Source organism: Ischnura elegans, chromosome 6 (assembly GCF_921293095.1).
Source record: "Ischnura elegans chromosome 6, ioIscEleg1.1, whole genome shotgun sequence".
NCBI classification, from domain to species: Eukaryota; Metazoa; Arthropoda; class Insecta; order Odonata; family Coenagrionidae; genus Ischnura; species Ischnura elegans.
The window spans coordinates 36,247,407-36,261,106 of record NC_060251.1 but is presented as its reverse complement, the minus strand read 5'-3'; positions in this window follow the sequence as shown (position 1 = coordinate 36,261,106).

Sequence of the window (13,700 nt, the reverse complement as noted above, 5' to 3'; positions counted from 1 at the left end):
ATTTCGGGTGCTAAGCTAAATCTCAATAAATGTAACGGTCTCTGGGTTGGTCGATGGAAAACCCGGGTAGACTGTCCTCTAGGCGTTGCATGGTCGACTAGAGGTTTGAAATGCCTTGGTGTCTGGATTGATACTGACCCCATACGTGGAGATGCTAAAGTTGAGGAGGATATAGCTACGAAGTTAAAAGAGACAATGAACAGATGGAAAGTGAGAACCGGTTCAATGTCCTTGAGAGGGAGAGTACTGGCTTGTAACCAGTTTATTGCTCCAAGAATATGGCATGTACTTCAGGTTTTTACCCCGGGATCAGCCATGGTGAGGAGACTACAATCCTTACTGGTTGACTTCGTGTGGAATGGCAGGAAGCACTGGCTTCGTGCAAATGTAGTGACTGCACCCATAAACGAAGGCGGCCTTGGGCTCGTAGACTTGGCCACAAAAATAATGGCATTTAGATTCCTTACAGCACAACGTCTATTATTAGAAAAGGATATCAGCCCTTGGAGAGCTCTTGCGTTGCAAAGAATGGAAGCAACCTCGGGCACTGGAAATGCTTACGCTCTCCTCTCTGGAGCGAAAACAATCTTCCTTAATCAAACAAGTGACAATTATTACTATTCCCTTTTAGAGTCTTGGAAATCTTTTGATGTACAGCCCCTGATGCCAAGTAATGATAGAGGATCTGATCGACCTCGCTTGACTGGGTGGCCTCCCCCTGATTTAATGCCAACCTTCGTGTTTCACAGCAAGATACACAAATTATTTATGAAATTGCCTTTAGCCAAGCGAAAAGCGTACAAAGAAACATTATATATCAAAAGCTCTGAAACATGGCCTCTGAAATCGAAGGAAAATGATGAAAATGTGCAATGGTTAGGAATCAGAGGGTGGCCAACTCTTGGTTTAGACGCTGATGTGTCGTGGAGACTCTGCCATGGTGCGTGGGCGGATGGTGTGTTCCTCCACTGGATTGGAATAATTCGGACATCAGCCTGTCCCTGGTGCCCTGGTCAAGAGGATACAGCCTGGCATTTGACATTCCTATGTAGTAAAACGCGCTCGATGTGGAAGGCTGTCGTAAAATCAGTAAAATCACTGACTGAATTAGAGCAAATACCGCTACTTTTCTTATATTCAGGGTTACCAAGGCAGAAAAAATTTGATGCTAAGGGAGTTAGGCTAGCAAATTTCCTTGTATCTCTAGCCAAATCAGCAGTGTATCAAGATGTAACACTTTATTTTAGAGGAAAAGTAGATTTTGTGAATTATTTGCCTTCTGTAAAAAAGAAATTATTGAGAAGGTTAAAGTCCGAAGAAAGCTACCATCGGGCTAATGATTCCATTACAGAATATTATATATATATATATATATATATATATATATATATATATAAAATCTTGATGAAAGCGCACTAAGCGATAATATAAATATGTGGCCGATCGAGGCGAACGAACAAAAATTGTATTACTAAAACATAGACACACGTAAAAAAGGGACACTCACAAATAAACGTTCAGACGTTTCAGCGGATTGACCCGCTATCCTCAGTGTTGAAGGTGAACTGGTGCAGGCAGGGTAAGTTCCTCCAGTCGCCCTCCTTGGTGAGGTAGTGGGGGTGGAAGAAGGGGAAGGGGAGAGGGGGGAAAGGGAGGGTAGGGTTTGTTTTGGCTTTTAATGGGCGATGTTTAGCCCGGGCGTTTCAAACGCCTTTTCAACCCAGATGTGGGCCATTTCCCTCGTCCTCACCTCGATGATAGTTGCCCTCTCTGGCAAAACTTCAATGAAGGTTAGGGAAAAACATTGGTCGAAGGTACTGTTGTGTGAGGATGTGTGAATGGGGATGGGTTCATGAAATGGGGGAGTTTTGCAGGAGTGCCTGTGGTTGCCGCAATTCCCCAACCGAAAGAATATCAGCCCTTCTAGATCACTACTTGCAACCTCTTGTCACCACCCTCCCATCTTTCATAAAAGACTCCTATCATTTCCTAAGCATACTTAACTCAACCCCTATCCCTACCGGTACCAATCTCCTAATGGCGACAATTGACGTCGTTTCACTTTATACTTCCATTCCCCACCACGAAGGCCTCAATGCCCTCAACTACTTTCTTGCCCAACGCCCTCAGCCTCACTCTCCCTCCACCAACTTCATCACCCAATTAGCTGAACTGATTCTAAACAAAAACGCCTTCAACTTCAACGACACCATCAACCTACAGAAGCGAGGAGTCCCGATGGGTACCAGAATGGCCCCAGCCTACGCAAACCTCTACATGGGTCACCTGGAAAACTCTTATTTAAATTCCCAAACCCTTAAGCCTCTCCTGTGGGTCCGCTTCATCGATGATATTTTTTTACTATGGGCCCATGGGCGTGACTCACTAGACACTTTCATTGCATCCCTCAACTCCACCTCATCCGTTTCTTTCACTTCATCAATTTCTGCTTCCTCCCTTACCTTCCTTGACATAAACATCCGCCTTGAAAACAATACCTTCAGCACCTCCATCCACAAAAAACCCACCAACCATGAACAATACTTGCACTACACCAGTTGCCATCCACCTCACACCAAACACGCAATCCCCTACTCCCTATCAGTCCGTGCCCATCGCATCTGCAACAATTCACCATCTCTTCAAAGAGCCACACAGAACCTCCATCATGCTCTCCTCAAACGAAAGTATCCAGAACCCCTGCTTAAAAAGAAAATACTCTCTCCCTCCGAACAGTACACCCCACGCACCAAAAAAGAACAAACCAGGAAACTGAATCTCACCACCACATTCTTCCCGGGCTCTCAAAAAATTAAAAAAATATTAAAAGATCTGTACCCTATCATCAGCAAAAACAAAATCACGGCTGCTCTTCTTCCATCCTGCCCCTCCATTGCCTACAGAAGAGCACCTAACTTAGGTAATATTTTAAAATCCACCCGCCCCCTCCTACGGCACGCTCTGCCCCCACCTTCCTCCCTGACTCCATGCAACCGCCCCCGGTGCAAAGGCTGCCCCCTGTTACGCCCCACCACTTCACCTGTCATCAATAGATCCTCCTCCACACCGTCTTGCACTTCCTTTAACGTTGTATACAGGTTATTTTGTAATTTTTGCCCCGCGTACTACATAGGAGAATGTACCACACCCATATCCATCCGTATGAATAACCACAGGCACTCCTGCAAAACTCCCCCATTTCATGAACCCATCCCCATTCACACATCCTCACACAACAGTACCTTCGACCAATGTTTTTCCCTAACCTTCATTGAAGTTTTGCCAGAGAGGGCAACTATCATCGAGGTGAGGACGAGGGAAATGGCCCACATCTGGGTTGAAAAGGCGTTTGAAACGCCCGGGCTAAACATCGCCCATTAAAAGCCAAAACAAACCCTACCCTCCCTTTCCCCCCGCTCCCCTTCCCCTTCTTCCACCCCCACTACCTCACCAAGGAGGGCGACTGGAGGAACTTACCCTGCCTGCACCAGTTCACCTTCAACACTGAGGATAGCGGGTCAATCCGCTGAAACGTCTGAACGTTTATTTGTGAGTGTCCCTTTTTTACGTGTGTCTATGTTTTAGTAATACAATTTTTGTTCGTTCGCCTCGATCGGCCACATATTTATATTATCGCTTAGTGCGCTTTCATCAAGATTTTATATATCGGCTATTTAGCCCAAGTTCTATCATCTTCGTGTTCGTCGTCTCATCAGTGCTTCAAGCTGCTGTGACATCATTCTTGTGAGTGTTCCTCCTCTCCTTTCAATCACTTTCACCTTCTTACTTTTTTCCTTTCCTAACTATTCCAAATGTGCACTCCCTCACCCACCCATATTTGGCTCAAACATGCTCGTACCAACGCGCACAAAATCGCCCAGTACACCAGCCACACCGAGTTTCTCACCTCATGCTTATCCTTAAATATTCCCCCCAATGGCTTCACCATCAAGTTCCCTCTCACAGGTATTCCCCCTAGTATGCACCCCCAGCTACGCATATCAATCTTTCATCAATCTCTTCTGTTCACCAATTTAATATTATCCCACTATCAATCCCTCCTCCACAAACACACCAGCAATCTCATATCCCTAACAAAAATCATTGCAATGTCCCAGCCACATTTACTAACCGATCTTAATCAAATTCTTTCTTCCGCCCGGCGACATCTTGCCCGTAGACGCGCCAAACATCTACATAAATTGTCGAATCTGTGTGTTTCATTCCTTCGCGCCGGTCTTCACCTCCCCCTCACTGGTCTCACACCCCCACCCACTCCGCCGCCTCTCTTCCTTTACAAACCTGACCTGGCCACTATACTCAAACTCCCCCCCCCACCAATGGACTTTCCGGCACCACCCAACCCTCGCCCCCCACCGCGACCGCCTCCAGACACTCAGAGTGAGAACGAGGGAGACAATGTTGCGAACCCTTCCCCCCAAGACAATGTAGTGAACTTTTCCTCGCATGTCCTCGACGCCAACGAGCGGGCAGTCCTCAGCAAAGGATTATCTTTTTCACCCACGCCGAGAGTTAACCACGTGAGCCTTGTGACTGACGCCCTGAATTTTTGCCGGAACCTGCGATGGAAAGCATTCTGGCAGTCTCAACAAAATACATCTTCCAACCACGACACTCTTCACCCATTGGCTCAATTCGCCCCACCGTCTGTACGAGAGCCTAAACCACTCCATGCAAACCATCCCGTAGAAATATTCATCAAACTTTTTCTCGACAGAATCAGTGATCACAATTTCCTCCATTCTCTCACCCCACCTAAAAATCTCACACGCCTGGAATTTCAGGCCTTAAGAAATCTCTCTGCCAACAAAGACATCATCATAACCTCAGCGGATAAAGGCTCAACGGTAGTCGTTCTCGACAAAGAGAAATATGTGGCGGAAGGTTTAAGGCAACTGAACGACCCGACTTCCTATTCTCCCCTCCCCAATGATCCCAATCCCAAATTTCAAAAAGAAATCTTCTCCTTTCTTAAAAATTTTGGCCCCGCAGAAGGACTAAGCCCCTCCGATATTAATCTTCTATCACCTGCCGATTTCAACACTCCACAATTCTATCTTCTCCCCAAAATACACAAACCCAATAACCCTGGCCGTCCCATTGTGTCTAGCCGCAATTCCCCAACCGAAAGAATATCAGCCCTTCTAGATCACTACTTGCAACCTCTTGTCACCACCCTCCCATCTTTCATAAAAGACTCCTATCATTTCCTAAGCATACTTAACTCAACCCCTATCCCTACCGGTACCAATCTCCTAATGGCGACAATTGACGTCGTTTCACTTTATACTTCCATTCCCCACCACGAAGGCCTCAATGCCCTCAACTACTTTCTTGCCCAACGCCCTCAGCCTCACTCTCCCTCCACCAACTTCATCACCCAATTAGCTGAACTGATTCTAAACAAAAACGCCTTCAACTTCAACGACACCATCTACCTACAGAAGCGAGGAGTCCCGATGGGAACCAGAATGGCCCCAGCCTACGCAAACCTCTACATGGGTCACCTGGAAAACTCTTATTTAAATTCCCAAACCCTTAAGCCTCTCCTGTGGGTCCGCTTCATCGATGATATTTTTTTACTATGGGCCCATGGGCGTGACTCGCTAGACACTTTCATTGCATCCCTCAACTCCACCTCATCCGTTTCTTTCACTTCATCAATTTCTGCTTCCTCCCTTACCTTCCTTGACATAAACATCCGCCTTGAAAACAATACCTTCAGCACCTCCATCCACAAAAAACCCACCAACCATGAACAATACTTGCACTACACCAGTTGCCATCCACCTCACACCAAACACGCAATCCCCTACTCCCTATCAGTCCGTGCCCATCGCATCTGCAACAATTCACCATCTCTTCAAAGAGCCACACAGAACCTCCATCATGCTCTCCTCAAACGAAAGTATCCAGAACCCCTGCTTAAAAAGAAAATACTCTCTCCCTCCGAACAGTACACCCCACGCACCAAAAAAGAACAAACCAGGAAACTGAATCTCACCACCACATTCTTCCCGGGCTCTCAAAAAATTAAAAAAATATTAAAAGATCTGTACCCTATCATCAGCAAAAACAAAATCACGGCTGCTCTTCTTCCATCCTGCCCCTCCATTGCCTACAGAAGAGCACCTAACTTAGGTAATATTTTAAAATCCACCCGCCCCCTCCTACGGCACGCGCGGCCCCCACCTTCCTCCCTGACTCCAGGCAACCGCCCCCCGTGCAAATGCTGCCCCCGGTTACGCCCCACCACTTCACCTGTCATCAATAGATCCTCCTCCACACCGTCTTGCACTTCCTTTAACGTTGTATACAGGTTATTTTGTAATTTTTGCCCCGCGTACTACATAGGAGAATGTACCACACCCATATCCATCCGTATGAATAACCACAGGCACTCCTGCAAAACTCCCCCATTTCATGAACCCATCCCCATTCACACATCCTCACACAACAGTACCTTCGACCAATGTTTTTCCCTAACCTTCATTGAAGTTTTGCCAGAGAGGGCAACTATCATCGAGGTGAGGACGAGGGAGATGGCCCACATCTGGGTTGAAAAGGCGTTTGAAACGCCCGGGCTAAACATCGCCCATTAAAAGCCAAAACAAACCCTACCCTCCCTTTCCCCCCTCTCCCCTTCCCCTTCTTCCACCCCCACTACCTCACCAAGGAGGGCGACTGGAGGAACTTACCCTGCCTGCACCAGTTCACCTTCAACACTGAGGATAGCGGGTCAATCCGCTGAAACGTCTGAACGTTTATTTGTGAGTGTCCCTTTTTTACGTGTGTCTATGTTTTAGTAATACAATTTTTGTTCGTTCGCCTCGATCGGCCACATATTTATATTATCGCTTAGTGCGCTTTCATCAAGATTTTATATATCGGCTATTTAGCCCAAGTTCTATCATCTTCGTGTTCGTCGTCTCATCAGTGCTTCAAGCTGCTGTGACATCATTCTTGTGAGTGTTCCTCCTCTCCTTTCAATCACTTTCACCTTCTTACTTTTTTCCTTTCCTAACTATTCCAAATGTGCACTCCCTCACCCACCCATATTTGGCTCAAACATGCTCGTACCAACGCGCACAAAATCGCCCAGTACACCAGCCACACCGAGTTTCTCACCTCATGCTTATCCTTAAATATTCCCCCCAATGGCTTCACCATCAAGTTCCCTCTCACAGGTATTCCCCCTAGTATGCACCCCCAGCTACGCATATCAATCTTTCATCAATCTCTTCTGTTCACCAATTTAATATTATCCCACTATCAATCCCTCCTCCACAAACACACCAGCAATCTCATATCCCTAACAAAAATCATTGCAATGTCCCAGCCACATTTACTAACCGATCTTAATCAAATTCTTTCTTCCGCCCGGCGACATCTTGCCCGTAGACGCGCCAAACATCTACATAAATTGTCGAATCTGTGTGTTTCATTCCTTCGCGCCGGTCTTCACCTCCCCCTCACTGGTCTCACACCCCCACCCACTCCGCCGCCTCTCTTCCTTTACAAACCTGACCTGGCCACTATACTCAAACTCCCCCCCCCACCAATGGACTTTCCGGCACCACCCAACCCTCGCCCCCCACCGCGACCGCCTCCAGACACTCAGAGTGAGAACGAGGGAGACAATGTTGCGAACCCTTCCCCCCAAGACAATGTAGTGAACTTTTCCTCGCATGTCCTCGACGCCAACGAGCGGGCAGTCCTCAGCAAAGGATTATCTTTTTCACCCACGCCGAGAGTTAACCACGTGAGCCTTGTGACTGACGCCCTGAATTTTTGCCGGAACCTGCGATGGAAAGCATTCTGGCAGTCTCAACAAAATACATCTTCCAACCACGACACTCTTCACCCATTGGCTCAATTCGCCCCACCGTCTGTACGAGAGCCTAAACCACTCCATGCAAACCATCCCGTAGAAATATTCATCAAACTTTTTCTCGACAGAATCAGTGATCACAATTTCCTCCATTCTCTCACCCCACCTAAAAATCTCACACGCCTGGAATTTCAGGCCTTAAGAAATCTCTCTGCCAACAAAGACATCATCATAACCTCAGCGGATAAAGGCTCAACGGTAGTCGTTCTCGACAAAGAGAAATATGTGGCGGAAGGTTTAAGGCAACTGAACGACCCGACTTCCTATTCTCCCCTCCCCAATGATCCCAATCCCAAATTTCAAAAAGAAATCTTCTCCTTTCTTAAAAATTTTGGCCCCGCAGAAGGACTAAGCCCCTCCGATATTAATCTTCTATCACCTGCCGATTTCAACACTCCACAATTCTATCTTCTCCCCAAAATACACAAACCCAATAACCCTGGCCGTCCCATTGTGTCTAGCCGCAATTCCCCAACCGAAAGAATATCAGCCCTTCTAGATCACTACTTGCAACCTCTTGTCACCACCCTCCCATCTTTCATAAAAGACTCCTATCATTTCCTAAGCATACTTAACTCAACCCCTATCCCTACCGGTACCAATCTCCTAATGGCGACAATTGACGTCGTTTCACTTTATACTTCCATTCCCCACCACGAAGGCCTCAATGCCCTCAACTACTTTCTTGCCCAACGCCCTCAGCCTCACTCTCCCTCCACCAACTTCATCACCCAATTAGCTGAACTGATTCTAAACAAAAACGCCTTCAACTTCAACGACACCATCTACCTACAGAAGCGAGGAGTCCCGATGGGAACCAGAATGGCCCCAGCCTACGCAAACCTCTACATGGGTCACCTGGAAAACTCTTATTTAAATTCCCAAACCCTTAAGCCTCTCCTGTGGGTCCGCTTCATCGATGATATTTTTTTACTATGGGCCCATGGGCGTGACTCGCTAGACACTTTCATTGCATCCCTCAACTCCACCTCATCCGTTTCTTTCACTTCATCAATTTCTGCTTCCTCCCTTACCTTCCTTGACATAAACATCCGCCTTGAAAACAATACCTTCAGCACCTCCATCCACAAAAAACCCACCAACCATGAACAATACTTGCACTACACCAGTTGCCATCCACCTCACACCAAACACGCAATCCCCTACTCCCTATCAGTCCGTGCCCATCGCATCTGCAACAATTCACCATCTCTTCAAAGAGCCACACAGAACCTCCATCATGCTCTCCTCAAACGAAAGTATCCAGAACCCCTGCTTAAAAAGAAAATACTCTCTCCCTCCGAACAGTACACCCCACGCACCAAAAAAGAACAAACCAGGAAACTGAATCTCACCACCACATTCTTCCCGGGCTCTCAAAAAATTAAAAAAATATTAAAAGATCTGTACCCTATCATCAGCAAAAACAAAATCACGGCTGCTCTTCTTCCATCCTGCCCCTCCATTGCCTACAGAAGAGCACCTAACTTAGGTAATATTTTAAAATCCACCCGCCCCCTCCTACGGCACGCTCTGCCCCCACCTTCCTCCCTGACTCCATGCAACCGCCCCCGGTGCAAATGCTGCCCCCTGTTACGCCCCACCACTTCACCTGTCATCAATAGATCCTCCTCCACACCGTCTTGCACTTCCTTTAACGTTGTATACAGGTTATTTTGTAATTTTTGCCCCGCGTACTACATAGGAGAATGTACCACACCCATATCCATCCGTATGAATAACCACAGGCACTCCTGCAAAACTCCCCCATTTCATGAACCCATCCCCATTCACACATCCTCACACAACAGTACCTTCGACCAATGTTTTTCCCTAACCTTCATTGAAGTTTTGCCAGAGAGGGCAACTATCATCGAGGTGAGGACGAGGGAAATGGCCCACATCTGGGTTGAAAAGGCGTTTGAAACGCCCGGGCTAAACATCGCCCATTAAAAGCCAAAACAAACCCTACCCTCCCTTTCCCCCCTCTCCCCTTCCCCTTCTTCCACCCCCACTACCTCACCAAGGAGGGCGACTGGAGGAACTTACCCTGCCTGCACCAGTTCACCTTCAACACTGAGGATAGCGGGTCAATCCGCTGAAACGTCTGAACGTTTATTTGTGAGTGTCCCTTTTTTACGTGTGTCTATGTTTTAGTAATACAATTTTTGTTCGTTCGCCTCGATCGGCCACATATTTATATATATATATATATATATATATATATATATATATATATATATATATATATATATATATATATATGCAATCAAAGGGATAACTTATTTTCTAACAGCAAATTTATGATTCTGCTCCTTTTTATGCAGGATTTAATGATTATTTTGTGTGTATTTACTACTTACTTGCACCGGTTTTCACCCTTAGTTTCCATTATGCTTATTATTGAATGTAATATATGTGACTGCGGTGGCCTCGCTGGGTGCTGTGGCAGTGAAGATTGAAGGATCGACTCTCTCTATTGTAATTTTTTCACCTCGTTCTCTCGTTCTTTTACTTATTTACAGGTATTTTATCACCGTAATTTCGCTGCCATTGCTTTATATGATTTTACTAGCTGACCCGGCGAACTTCGTACCGCCTAACAATCAATGAACTTACAGTTTACTTACACCATTTATGAATCAAGAGCGGTTGTATCGTTTTTAATCATGTTTAATTTATTATAATAAAATAAAGATACAAATTCAATAAAACTACGCAAATGAGTACCAAAATTGCTTGTCAGAAAGACATTTTCTTTATTGAATCTACATAGGGTGGATCGGAGCACGTTTACGCGGATTTTTTTCAACAAATTTTCTTACGTTTTAGCTTAAGATATTTTGGGCATTGTGGTTTAATAAGGCAGTTCATGAAATAAAAATTATACGCATTCAGTTGTTGGCTATTTGCGTTATTTGCTGTAAAAAAATGTTTTTAGGTCCGAGTCTGTTGCATACACCCAGACCCACGCTTGACTGATGCTCAAAATCGTGCAAGAAAAGCCCCTATGAGGCAGCATTCGCATTAAATGACTTAAGGCGCGCCAGTTTTAGTATCTCTGTTTGGAAAAAATGCACTGCGTAAACGTACTGCATGCGTAAACGCACCACGGTGAGCCCTACACACTCGGGTTTAATGTCTTGCGTCAAGCACCTTCTGATAAACAACAGTTTTTGTTTTGTTATCAGGCGCAAGATGAAGCGGATGAAGCTAAATAAATATAGTGAAGCAAAGCAGTGACGCAGCGAGGGGAGGTTTTGGGAGATAAACTCCCCCCCCCCCCCAAGAGCTTAGAGAATTTTTTAATGAAAGATTTTGTTATTAATATTAGGGGGACGGATGACAAACAAACAAAACATATTTAACTATTCACACAGCCGCAAAACCCACTATTTTGAACCATTTATCTTAAAAAATGTCTGAAGGAAGTGCCCCCACACTTCCCGCTTACCTTAGCGAGTTTTCCATACCCTACAGACCCGTGGTATTAGCTGCGCCCAAAACCCCCTATCCTAGCTACGCACTTGAAGTGAAGGAAGAAATACAGAGGTTGGTTTATCGACTCGTAAACATAGCACGTTAAATTGACCATGAGAAAATCATGGGTTTTCATTAGTACATGAGCACAAACAGCACAAAAACTGAAACACTGACCATGCGATTTGTTAATCGTTATCACGAATGCAACACTAATTGGAAATTGAATACTTTTAAGCTCAAAAGGGCAAATGAGTTGAGATCATGGAATCTACGGAATAAGGACTTCCTCGGCTTTGAATTTTCCTTTGAGTAAAGTTGCGTGAATCACATTCATTACCAATTATTTTAATCGCCAAACACGTTCCGCTGGATAGTTATGGTTGGTTTAGGCTTCGAAAGATCATGAACACAGAAACTACATTTTTCTGTAAATCGTGCCTTGGTAAGCCAGGTACGTCCAAGGACTTAAAATATTCAGATAGATAGTTGGTGATTTCGTCTTCGTTTGTTACACATTTAAAAGATTCGAATTTATGCAGAGTACGAACTATTTGAATTTACCTCGTTTTAGTCATCCACATCTTCGTTCTTGCTCGCTAAATCAACCATCTTTGATTCTTTTGGCGATCAATCATATTCTGAAACTCTTTGTTGATGAGCTCACCTTCGCTAAAACTAATTTGCAATCATTCCGAGGAAATGAGTTAAAACGGTTAAAACTACTCAATTCCTCGACAGGAACACGGACATTACCGTTTGTCAACAATTGCTTGGAGATTTGTTTACAAACACGGTAGTGAAGTGTCAACTCGAGCTGGGCCACGGCTGGGCTTACAATCAGCTCGAATTAAATTTTAAAAATGTAATTTCACTCTAATTAATATTTTGAATATATTTAGTAATTAAAATGTTATATTGTTACTAAATTCAGTTATTAAAGTGGTAAAAACAAAACAAATTATTTAATTTGTAGTTTTGACCGACATATCAATTGTTGTGTTACTATAACTCCTAAAAGCATGTCCATAGGAAAGAGATGAATTTTTTGTGAAGTTATCCTTTTTTTAATGGCCTATATGTTAACCCCGCCTAAGACGAATCCAAAGAACCAAATCTCATTGAAATCGGTGCAGCCGTTCTCGAGTTATAAGTGTTCTAACTAACACGATTTTCGACTTTCTTTTATATATATAGATTAATGGTAATGCGGCTTTTTAAAATTAGAAATTGGGCAAGAGTTTAGGTTTCCTTTATACGTATGGTTACATTTGAGGGATTTGAGAAAGTGGTTCACCCAGTGATAAATGGTGGATAAAATCCCGGCGTTTAGCTTTAACGTACAGTTTAAAGGCTGCTGAAAGGAGTCACATATTACGCTGTTTTATTGGCACTTATTCTGTTTCGATTAATGATATTTCAAACTATTTGCTAGCATTCATTCATTACGAACTTGCAATCGGATTTTCTGTTCAGTTGTAAGACTTGCAAAGTTATCCGTGTTTATTATTTACTATGTGTGCTTCGATTTATCAACCTGGCGGTACCTCCCTGTAGCAGAATGTTATAGCAGTATGATATATTTGTAACTAAAAATTAACATTTCCCGTTGAGTGCATATATAATTAGTTATGTAGCACACACTAAATATTTTCGATGCGTGGCCAAAGGTAACAAACGGAGTAATGGAAACTAAATTTCTTTGAGAAGCAGAAGTGACTTACATTAAAATGGCCCTCACAAATTCTACAACAACCTATTTCTGAAGGGATATGCTGTTTCCGTGCAGCGTTGTACCACCGCCTTCCTCGGTCTGGGTCATTTGGCACAGTTAAACAGTACTTTTCTGGTGTTTTACGAGAGGTATATTCACATCTCGGCGCACAACAATGCACGTATGGTTCTCTCCCACTCATTTAAGATTATCCTTTATGCCTACTTTTTATTTGTAGTATAAATAAAGAAGATTACAATGTGCTCCTTATGCAAGCAATGCAAATATAATGAGGTTCACACGATATTAACATGGCGTCCGCCGAGAAATGCGTTTTTGGTGCGGAATTCAAGTTGAAACTTCAAACTGCTCTAGTGTCTTAATGATTCATCGCTCATTGGTAAAATTTGGTGAGAGACATTTAATTTAAATATTCATAAGTTATTGTCGATTATGGATATATATGCCATTTTATATAAATTTAATTCTTTATAGAAATACAGTAGCCAATACATCACCAATGTTTCAAAAACATGCGCGATCTCGTTTTTCTCCGAAAATTTTGAGTTTAAGCAGGTGGTGTGGCGGTGGCAT